At 42.0% G+C, this 12,495-nt stretch overlaps 1 protein-coding gene across 5 annotated transcripts in view; it reads right to left on the reverse strand.

The window, feature by feature from the left end:
• Positions 1-12,495, reverse strand: part of LOC124554746 (protein ST7 homolog) — a 176,783-nt gene that overhangs the window by 46,005 nt on the left and 118,283 nt on the right. The gene's annotated exons all lie outside the window — the stretch shown is intronic.

The raw sequence follows: 12,495 nt of genomic DNA on the forward strand, positions 1-12,495 counted from the left end.
TTCATTAAAGGCACGAAGAGGAAAGGCAAGGGAAAATTTGGGATTGCAAATAAACATTAAGAAGGAACTGGAAGGTATAAACAAGAACTTCATACATAAAGTTACATATTTATTACTACTTCACAGTTGGTTGGGTGATATTCATTATAAAAACAGTGGAAGCAGTAATTTTATCAGTATATTACATAAATGCTCAATTTTCATAATTATGACATTATTTTAGTATCTATAGAAAAACAAACTTGGTTTACATTCATAAAAGGTTCTCTCTGATCCCACAGTTTGGCACAAAACCACACATAATACATCATTTCACCAAATATTGGTGAGGATAGTTGTAGATGTACAATACACTGTACTTTGATCTAGTGATCTTTGGATGTGATTTCTTTTCCTTTCTCAATAACATAATAGTAGTATTGAATACTTTTGACCAAATTATTTACCTGGCAATAAAAATAAGACATTGCAGGGTTGCACTAGTGGAGAGCATAAGGAGGAGAGGGGGAGGGGGGGGGGGGGGGGGACTTTAACACTGCACGACAGTAATCCTCCTACATCTTGAAAAATCTTGTCATATAATTTTTTTTTCCCCCCACAACTCAGTTATCATAAGAAATTTGTTCTCCTACATTACGGCTTCATTGCATCAGATAAAATTTTTTTGTGTGAGGTTGTTACCACGTTTCCCAGATTTTGATTATATTTAGTGTCAGTAATATGAAAACTCAAAATAGAAAATGTTTCTGAATAGGGTTTCAATCGCCTGACTCTCAAATTACCATTCTGTAATATTTCCACTATGCCAACCGCTGCCTGGAAACTACACTAGCAAAATGGCTCATGTCTCACTCAACCTAAGTCAAAAATGCTATTTTTTTCTGAACTTGGCTATCTGGAGCTCCTACTTCTGTCACATTCTTGTCTGGTCAACCCCTGCATATGCCATAAATTTGGACAAAATTGGTCACAACAAATAGGCATCATCCCATCATAAGTACGTTTTGCTAGGGCTGCTGCCCAGGACTGAGCCAGCCATGCAGCCTGCCTCACCCAGTGTTGTTCTACAGCCCACAATGGTGACCCTGTCAGTAATTCAGACAGTTAAAGTTTTTGACTATGACTACAAAAATTTGCAAGAGTTGTTAAAATTGTTTTCTTTACTAAGAATTACACCTCTCCATACATCGCCAGTAACTCTGAAACAAAGCAAGAATTGTTTAACTCAATTTTCTTCCAACCATTTAATGAAAGCTGTTTGGTAATATCATGTCAATCTCCTCCTTAGACAACAGCAAACTGAGATCTTAATCACAAGCAGATTGTCTACCTGTAATAAGCACAATGTGTAAATAGTGTTGGTAAGACATGCATGTCGTCATCTAGTGTAGTAGGCCATCAAAGAATTGCCTTCATTTAGAATCATTTCATGTGAATCAGAAATGGTTACATGTCTGCCAGAGAGCTTTCACTGGCTTGTAACTTACGAAATAAACACTGTAGAATTTGAAATGTTCAACCATTATTGTCCATCAGTGCCACCACAGCAGCTCTGCAATTGACTTTAAAGGAAAGTCTGTGTGCTGGAAAACTCTCTGGAAGGTTATCATTACTTATAATCACACAAACCCCATAAAATTTCCCTAGACAACCTTCAAAACAAAATAATCAAGGTATCCACATACATTCTGCTAGTGTCCAAATAATAGCTGCGCACTCGAATGAGGTGATTATGTAGAATTTTGTTTCATAGACACAATTTATGCTGTGTTTCTACTTTTTCTCCTTCCTGTACCAATCACACGTTGTAGCCTCAGAAATCTGTGAAGTTTGTATGTTTGTTAACACAGTAATTCATCTGGAGAGAAGTTTCAAAGTCAATAATGCCTTATACACTTTCTGTATATCATTTGGCTTTTTGTTTTTCTGTTTGTTTTACATTTAGTTTTGTAGGAGTCTTAATGTAACGTCATTTTTCCTGTTGCAGCTACTGACTACATTTTTTTTTTTAAAAAAAAGCTTCAAAAGATGGCACAATACACAGTGCTACAGTGCATGTTCAGCATTTGTGCTTTGTTTCACAGTACACTATCCGTTTCAAGAAAGCTGCACATTTACAGATTGGAATACTTTTTTTTTTAGTGTTCATTCTCAATAATGTTTGTATTTGTCAAATGAATCCCAGCATATAACAAAGGATTCTTCTCACCAAAGATCTGCCAGATTCCCTTTATTCTGTGACATAAGCTTCAACAAGTTCTGCTACTGGAGACAGATGAAGCTCTGCTATTGTCCTTTTATGACTCTGTGAAGTATGCACAGGTTCAGTATGTGGAAAAACAAATTTTTGTCCCACTTGAAAGTCTTCTGCAGTTGATTGAGCTGAACTCATTAGCATGTCAGTGTGGTCGGTTGCTCATATACACTGAGTTGTAAACTGCAACACATTATAGTTTCCTGATTATTTCACCCGTCTTTCTGTCAGTCTCTCCCATCTCAAACATTTCTGTGGTATTAAAGTTGATCAACAGCCACACTTCCCTTTTATTGCACCACTTTATGGCAAGTATTATAATACAGGATGCAAACTGAATCTTTTCTCCTTTAGTCTGTCCAGTAGTTTTGGCATGTCAAGCCAGTTCCTACACAAAGGTGTCAAGCCAGTTCCTACATAAAGGACCACACGTGACTGTTCCATTGTTATGAAGATACAGGAACAGGTCTGGCCCTGAATACCAGTCATCAACATTAATGGTATGTCTGTTCCATGTAGAGCTTGATGAGCATTAACACTGTCACCACCTTTTTCAAAATTGTGTAAGCCAGTTTCCATTCATGCACCAGTACACATAATAAGATCTAGGACATATACAGTCTGACAGTCGCATAGCACGAAGTTTTTATTCCATACCTACTTCTTTCGGATGGAATATACTGTTCAAAAAATAATAATTGTGTCAGTCAGAGATGTTATTAATGTGAAGCATTATAAAAATTAATAGAAAATGATCTCCAAACCAGGTGCAGATCCACCTGCAAGCCCCCTATTTAAAAAAAGAAAGATAAACCTCACCTTACAGTCACACAGACATTTAACTAAAATCAATATGTTTTAATAAAAATAAAATATATAAAATGTTTTAACGCAGTGAAGGAAGACATAGCCTCAAACCCTGTTTCTTTCCATATTGACAATTAAAAATGCACTGATTCTGGCATATCTGGATTTATGTACAAATAGCCTATGGGTTTCATCATACCTTTTGCCATGAAATCAGATAAAAATGACAGAATGCTGGAATCCTGCACTAATCTACATTTGTGCTCTGAAACTGAACTGTCAACACATCTACAATGTGATGAAAATCACTCTTATTCCAGTCATACATGCTGCTAAAATGTGCTCTTCTACAAAACATTTAGTGCTCTTTCATAGGCATTTTAGATTCTGAAGAATTTTCATCTCTTGCAGAAACAAATGGCTGTCTTGAATGAGCTGATGTACAAGGCTCAAGATAGCAACTTCAAGATTCTGTCAAAGAGGGGTCATTATCATAGAAATCAAAGAGTTCATTCTCACTATCACTTCTAGTGAGAATCTCATACATTTCTTCCTCTGTGCAACAAGGATGCTGTGCCATTTTATTCACAAAACGGAATCTTATTCAACAGCTAATGACTAATAATGAAGATAATCACAGCAACACCAAACTACATCAGCACATTCAAACAGGGGCCCCAACTTGGTAGGCGGAACACTGAAAAGCTACAAAGCACTGAAAGTGGGAACACAACTCTGTACATTAACATGTACACAGCACAAAGAAGTGCACAGAGGTTGACAAGGCAATGTGTGTAAACGCCTCTAGAGCACCAGTGGAGAGGAGCAGTGAAAATGCATTAACATGTCTAGAGCCATTAGGGACAGGTGTAGTGGTGCACATTAACATGCCTAGAGCAGTGAAAATGGTTAATTACACATTACCACACCCATATCAAAACAATAACAAGATTGTTGCCAATTGCATGTATTAATAGCAAGTAACTAAGTTATCAGTGAAGGTAGTTAGGTGAAGCCTGCCACTCCCTTAATTAACTGTGCTACATCAACAGTGACCATACATGGTGGACAATGGCTGTCTGCTGCCATCCCCACCTTGCACCTAACCAGTGCTACTAATATACTGATCAGTGACAGAGTTAACGAACTACAGCTCACTCATTTTCATTCTAATGACTCAGCAAATATCGACAGTCCGTGTGCAACGTACCAAATTTGGACACCCTCCAGAGTTCTGCAATTGTTGACAAATAATCGCCACTGTACATGACCACCTTCCACAGTAGAGAACCGATATTTACAAGTCATTGCAGACAAATCCATCCTACAAGTGACCTTCCTGTGTCAGACACTTGTTTTTTCACAGCCTATGCTCAAACTTTACGTTCCGCACGATACTGTACATCACCCAGGTGAGGTCACAATTGTTACGGCCATGCTCCAACCCACGTCATGTTATCACAATGATGTCACACCAACAACACCTGAGCCGCGCTCTGGGCCACGCCTGCCAAGTGACATCATTCGACAAGCTGGCGCACCATGTCTACGTGCAACCACGCACTGTTTCCACACCTCGTGACCACAGCATATCAGTATGGCGAGCCTGCCGGCAACTACGACCTACGCACCATGGGAACACATGGAGAACCTACAACAGCCACTGCATTGGATGACCGACACTGATGCACTGCCCACCATGATAGCCACCAACCAGGACCCGTCCACTGCACCGCGTTCCTCAGTACCCAAGTACGATGCTATCCTCCACAACACCGAAGCACCAGTTGCAACATCCGCGCCACGTCCCATGACAATCACTCACAAGACGTGCATTACTGACATGACTACCAAGCCACGATGCCAACTGCCACCTCTATCAGAGCCACCAGATGGTGTTCATGATCCCGCACCATGTACTTCGCATGATAACAACAACTTCATAGGGCTCGGCTGCTCACCACCAGGCAGATTACCACCAGCCACAGACCAAGTTACATCTGCCATCGCTGCAAGTTGATTCTCTGCATGTATGGTTTGCACTCTGAGTGCACGGTACGGTCACAGATGACGACGACATGTTTTTGGTGCTTTTGAACCACCGCCATACCTACACTGATCTTATCAGTGACCTCCTATTGCACGCACCAACCACTGACAGATACAAGACAGTGAAGATGCTCATACTGCAGTGCCTGTCTCGTTCACCTGAACAACAACTCCACTGAGATGTCGCTGAGCCATGATACCCTGTCAGTGTTCTGGTATAGGTTACGCCTCTGAATCGACACAAATCTCTTACCAGATCGTGCTCTCTGGTCACTATGGCTTCTCAAGCTGCCTGACAACGTACAGACGGCCATGCTAATGCACAGGGATAAACCGCTGGAAACCCAATTACACCTTGCCAATGGGATGTTTGCCCCCGCATAACATCATGCCCTGATAAACTCTCTGGCACTGAAGTCTACACTGCAGTTACCCAAACTAGCACAGTGGCCTGACAAAGATACATCAAGCCGCTCCCCTGCTTCAAGCTGCCTTGCTATGAAACATGACAACACTAATCATATTCCGTGTCTACATTCTAACGGTGCATGGCTCTTTGTCTACGACAACCATCTTAGAACATACTTCCTAGTCGACATGGCTGCCAACGACAGCTAGCTGCTACCTCAACTGGCACCTGGAAAACGTACACCATCCGCTATATAACTAAGCACCATGTACGATTCAGTGATTCCCATGATATGCATGGCCTCTATCACAGTTCAACTGGACAACCACACCCCTCACCCATGTACGTTTTTCATGGCCGACACGATACAGCCAGTGTTGGGTACAAATTTTTTGAGGAATTATAATCTTCTGCCAGACCTGGGTAGAACCTTACTACTACATCGTGACAGCCACAAGACAATCAGTGGAGTAAACAGCAACCACCTACTGATGGACGAGACTCTGCCGTCTGCTCCTCCTACCTCTGAAACAGTACTGGACCTCACGCTAAAGTGCCATGTATTGTTTGAGCAGCTTAAAACCGCAAACTACTGCATACACCTACCTCCGCCACATCAATGCCAGCTCATAGCAGCTAACAAACAGCTATGCAACCACTGCTCTGAGCTCACTGCACAACTGCACAACACCAGCAACAACAAGAGCCGCCTGCCCGAGACGCCGCCAGATGTGGGCCTCACGATTACTATGAGATCCATTCTTATAAAGATAAAGCTTGGCCCTTGTGTGGGAACTATACAATGGTGAGTCACCTAACATTACCACTGCAAACATCTCCCAAACCACAACAAACACTGAATAAGCAATTCCACAGACCGAAAGTGAGGAGAGGGGCTGATGGGATTGGTTAATACAAACCATTGAGAAATATACGGAAGTATGTTTTTCAACACATACTTATGTTTTTTAAATGGAAACCTGTTTTTATTTTTAGCACAACTAAAAATAAAAACAAATACTTAATCAATGCTGTTTGTTACATTGTAAGATGTTAAGTACATTCGGAGTAATTTGTAATGTAAGGTTGACGCTTGAAACCTTGGACGTTCAGTTGTGTGATGTAACAAGGTCTGTAGGGGTATGCTTATGAAGACTAGAATGTTTACGAGTTTGACTGTCTCAGTGTCTGCATGTAGCACTTGCTGAATTAGTCCTTGTACTCAGAATAACTGTAGTACACTGTGTTACTGGACATCTGTGATAGTGTACTGTACACAAGTAAGAACAGAAGAACACATAGTAGGAATGGGCGAAGGTCGCAATTACAACAGTGTGAACGGTGTTGTAAGAACTGTGAAAATGGTTTATTCTAACTCTGAAAAAGCAGAGGTGATATTCACCTATGGCGAGTGTACACAAAATGCAGGTGCAGCCTGCAGATTGTATGCAGAAAGGTAACCAGACAGAGATCATCCAATGTGCTGCACATTTGGAAACATCTACAAACAATTGTATGCAAAAAGTATGGTCGTAACACGCAAACAGGTTGTGCTAAAAACAACAACAGGTTTCCATTTTTAAAAAAATTAAGTATGTGTTGAAAACCATACTTACGTGCATTTCTCAATGGTTTGTATTAACCAATTCCACCAGCACTCTCCTCACTTTTGATCAGTGGCATTGGTTATTCAACGTTTGTTGTGGTTTGGGAGGTGTTTCCAGTGGTAATGTTAGGTGACTCACCCTGTAGACATTTGAACATGACACCATCATTGATAGTTATCTCATGCCCAATATTCAGGACTTCTCCCAGGAACTGGCTGCTGCAACAAATCTTTAGTGTGATCGACTGCAAAAGAGCTTATTTGTAGATCCCAATGGCCACGAAGGACATCACAAAGATGGAAATAATTACACCATTTGGCCTATTGAATTCCTCTTTATGCCCTTCGAACTAAAGAACGCAGCCCAGATTTGGCAACAGTTCATTGACGGCTTGCTTTTTACCTTGCTTTTCTGCTACTGTTACTTGGACGATGTAATTATTTTCTCACAAACAGCTCAAGATCATGAGAAACACCTCCACGTGGTATTCAACAAACTAGCAGAGCATGATGCTGTGATCAATGAGGACAAAGACCAACTCCAGCGAAAATGTGTTACATTTGTAGGCCACCTCATTAACGCTTTGGGCATCCGCCCACCCCGTAAGAGAGAGACCAAATCCATAACCTGTCACTCTCATCGCCGGATGCCCATATGGTTATAAAGGCCAATGCCAGTGACAGGGCTGCTACAACAAGAAGTACCCAGTGGATCCCAACTCTTATGGCTTTTCTTGCAGAAACTTACCGGCTTCCAGAAAACATAATCAACCTTCGACTGTGAGCTTCTGGCAATATACAAGGCAGTTTGGTACTTCCAAGATGATATCAAGGGCTGGCCGCTTACTATCTACAGAAACCACTGTCCTCTGTCTGACACTATTAAAAACCCACTAACCAATACCTCCTCTTGATGATTCCGCCACAACATTAAATGGGACTGCGCTGCGTGGACGAGAGTCTGCATCCAATGCCAACAGAAAGAAGACAGGACGTCACGCCCAACTGTCCTTCGGGAAATTCCCCATCCCGAAGGGCTGTTTCCAACATGTCCACATCGACATGGCGGGGCCACTCCTAGATTCAAATGGATATAAGTACATCTTGTCAGCCATAGACAGAACAACTCAACGGGTGAAGGCCACAACTCTGACTGATATCTTGGCAGACACCATCGCCCGAGTTTTCCTCATACTATGGATTGCACGCTTCGGCTGCCCAGAGTCCCTGACAACTGACCAGGGCTGGCAGTTCAAATCAGCCCTGTTCTCTGAGGTCTGCCGCCTCTGTGGGTGCCGCTGGTTCAAACGACAGCCTCAATCCAACAGACTTGTGGAACGGTGGCACCGCACCCTCAAGACAGCATTCGTATCAAATGACCAGGAGTGCACAGAGGGCCTCCCCTGGGTGCTGCTGGGCATACAAGCTGCCTACAAAGAAGATATGGATGCCTCACTGGCAGAGGTTCTCTACGGGGAACCGATCACCCTCCCAGCAGAGGTCGTATCACAAACCACTGACCCTGTGGACATCAACCTGCCAGATCTAGTAAAATGTGTCTGGGACCACATCTGCCACATCCGCATCCCACCACCATCCTACCATGCCAAACCAACCATCTTTGTCCCCAAGGACCTCCACTCGTGTCGACACGTCATGCTCAGGTCTGATGCCATCAAACCCACCCTCCACCCTGAGTACAATGGCCTATACAAGGCGTTCAAACTAGAGTCAAACACTTTTGATACCTTGAAAGCTGGAAAAATGACAACAATGTCACTGAACCACCAAAAAAACCAGAGTGGACTTTAGTGGGCACACCTGGTGTTTACCGTATTTACTCGAATCTAAGCCGCACTTGAATCCAAGCCACACCTGAAAAATGAGACTCGAAATCAAGGAAAAAAAAATTTTCCCGAATCTAAGCCGCACCTGAAATTTGAGACTTGAAATTCAAGGGGAGAGAAAAGATTTAGGCCGCACCTCCCAATCAAAACAAAGTTGGTCCATTCTAATATGAGAAACTATTTAGGTCGAATGAATGATGATACAGCTACAGTAGTTTGGTTGGAGTCGTAAGATTAGCACTTAAGCTTTACCAGGTAGCCATTGCTATGCGTCAGGCGCTCCGTCCGTATTTATACAGGTACCCTTCCTTTTTCACGTGCTTGGTTTGGTTTGAATTGATTGCTTATTTTTCTTGGATCTGATAAGTGCCGTTCTCTTTCTTATAAGTGTTTATATCACTCTAAGCTGAAAATTCATTACTGTAATGTGTCATGCATTTTTTGTTGCATTCTGATAATGAGTGTTTACGACCTGTCGCTGCTCACAGCATGGCTTGTTTTTGTTCGCACTACTGCTGCTTACAATAAAAAAAAAAAAAAGAGAGGAATCGTCTCATTAGCGAAACAATGGCAAGAGACTGCTATTTGTTGTTACTTACACTGATGCTTTCTTTCATAACGATCAACAAGAACCAAATAATAGACTGTGTATGATAGAAGATGTTCTGAACAAGAGTTTAGCGAAAATTTTTCTCTGTTTGAAAATCTTTGCAGACGCCTCTTTAGTATGTTACATTCTGCACAGAAATTAGAGTAATCTTAGATTTAAAAATCTAGTCAATTGCCGTGCTTCATTTCTGACTGTATCACTATTAGGAATAAGAATAATATGAATATAAACATGACATAATATGTATATTCTTCCGCGTTTGCTGTTGTCTCACTCTAGTTCCGTAGTTTATTAGGCAGACAGGATTTAAATGAGATAGCAACAAACACGAAAGAATACATGGCAAAATGTTTATATTCGTATTATTCTTATGGTGAAGAGAATACTGCATGTGATTCACAATTCATAAAAGTTCCCATTAGCAACCATCTCGTCTCACAGGCAGGAAAAAATTCAGAACGTAGAGTTGGCCATTTTGACAAACATCACAGTCTTGCCAGCCGGATTTTCGTAGTACATTGAAATGCTGCCACTTTTGAAGATGAACAATACGGAATTTGTATTTACATCATTGGATAATGTATGAAAATGCAGTGGTTGAAACTAGGGGCGGAGAAAAAAATCTCGTCTTACACTTTTTTTTTTAAATTTATTTACTGACGCAGAGGTTTTGGCGCCAGTATTTATCTTTGTGCCTGCAAAGCATGCCTGTGTAGAGCTACATATATTCGACAGCAGAAGTTAGTTGTGGCGGCACCTACCGACATTTTCAGAACTTCCGCTTACTTTGCACTCGATTCCAAGCCGCAGGCGGTTTTTTGGATTACAAAATCCGGAAAAAAAGTGTGGCTTACATTCGAGTAAATACGGTACCCTCCACAAGCCCCACCTCCAGGTCCTTCCAGCCAATTTACAATCGGCCTAGACCTGCAAGATTACCTCCCAGAAGACACTTCTGTAACACTGCAGGACTCACTAATCATGGTTATGGCCAAATTTGACAAGAGAGAGTCTGGCTACAGCATGGTCTCCAGGTCATTAGAGCACTCCATGCCCCTTCTGCCTATGAGTGACACAGCAGGTCTGACATCCACTCTTTCTTTGGATGACTACGTGCTTGTGTCGGCCACAGATCACTTCATAAAGACGTCTAACACCTGGACACCGCCACCCCCCCCCCCCCCGGCGGACCAACAACCTTGCCAACACCAGACGATGCACCACCAGCCATCAACACCTCAACGGACACTACCACCGCTCCATCAGCACCGCTGCTGACATCGCAGGTTGGCCACCCTTTACGGCCGCCTAGGCATCTGGAAGACTACGATACGTCGGTGCTTGCCATTGCCAGCATGACAACGCATCATGATGTACACCAGTCACCGTGCTCTGCACTTGGGGGAAAGGGGGGGGGGGGGGGGCTCTGTGGGGGTTGTAGAAGCACTGGCTCTACCCCACAATAATAGTGCTGCCCTACTGCAGCAAGAATAACTGTATCTTTGCCAGTTCAGTTCTCTGTAGCATGTACTCTATGCTACATGCTGCGGGAATAAAAGTATTCCTAGTAAGCAACGAGAGTGCGAGTGATTATTCATCGTCATAATTACCATGCCCACTCCCCTCTACTTACAGAACTATGAGGAAAGTGATAACACTAAGACTACAAAACACGGTAGCTATATCTGCTCTTATGTACAGCAGTGAAAACTAGATCCTAAGAAAAGCAGGTGAACAAAGAATTGAAGCCTGTACAATGAGATTTCTGGACCAACGCTATGAGATAGTGTGTGGAGTGGAGGTATAAGACAACAACTAGATGTAAAAACTAGATGTAAAAAAAGTGGCAGAACAGTTTAGACGCACCCCAACAAAATAGACACTTGAACACCTACCATGGCAAGCATTACGTTTCAACCAAACTGGAAAGAAGAAGAAGAAGAAGAAGATGCCAAGTCTTATTGCACCTGTTTGATTCAACAAATAATATGTGAAGCATACATATACAATTAAACATCCTCGAGTAGCATAATCGGTATTTACGCAATTGAAATGGGAATTAAATCTGGCACATTAAATCTGGTGTTATTGTTGAAGCATTTCCTCAATGGTAACAATTTTCAGGAAGATGCTTGCTTCTCTCATTAGTTACATGATCTACCCATTTAATGTAACAGAATGTCAAATCAGACACCTTTCAGCTGCCTAATTTCCAAACTGTTATTTTATTGGGCTACCAGTTTTGGTGATATGTTACGCAATCTTCACAGCCCCTGACTGATGTGTAAGAAGATTTCAACCTCGGTACTGGAATGGTCAGATGATGATTGAAGTGATCACTGTATCAAAAATCTACAGATATCAGTCTTGCAATTCTGGCCCCTATTTTGACTGGAACTAAGGTTAGAATCTTCCTAAAAATTGGTCAGGGTGCCTGAAGATGGCATAATATACCACCGAAACTGACAGCCCAATAAAATAACAGTTTGGAAATTAGTCAGCCGAATGGTGTTTGATTTGACATTTTGCACTGAACAACTGAGGTCCCATAACCATATCTGAGAAGATGGACATACAGACCCAATTAATGTTTAGCCATAGGCCATGGCCAGGGCCATTGTCACTGAAGTTAAAATCTTCCGTGTTGTTAAGCAGCATCATACTGCTTATAAACGGTCAAATTTCGACCCTTCTGCTGGGATGTTCTTCAGGTGTTCACTGTAGACTGAGGGCTCAGTCTACAGTGGACAGCAAGAGATCCTGAAGACATCCTATCACAAGGTTGAACCATTGATCATTTATAAGAAATACGATATATCCTAACAATCCAGAAGATTTTACCTCAAGTACTCATCTAATCTTCAGCATTCTTCTGTACCACCACTCTTCAAAAGCTTCTTACTAACACTTAAA

This window comes from Schistocerca americana, chromosome X, assembly GCF_021461395.2.
Source record: "Schistocerca americana isolate TAMUIC-IGC-003095 chromosome X, iqSchAmer2.1, whole genome shotgun sequence".
Taxonomy (NCBI): domain Eukaryota; kingdom Metazoa; phylum Arthropoda; class Insecta; order Orthoptera; family Acrididae; genus Schistocerca; species Schistocerca americana.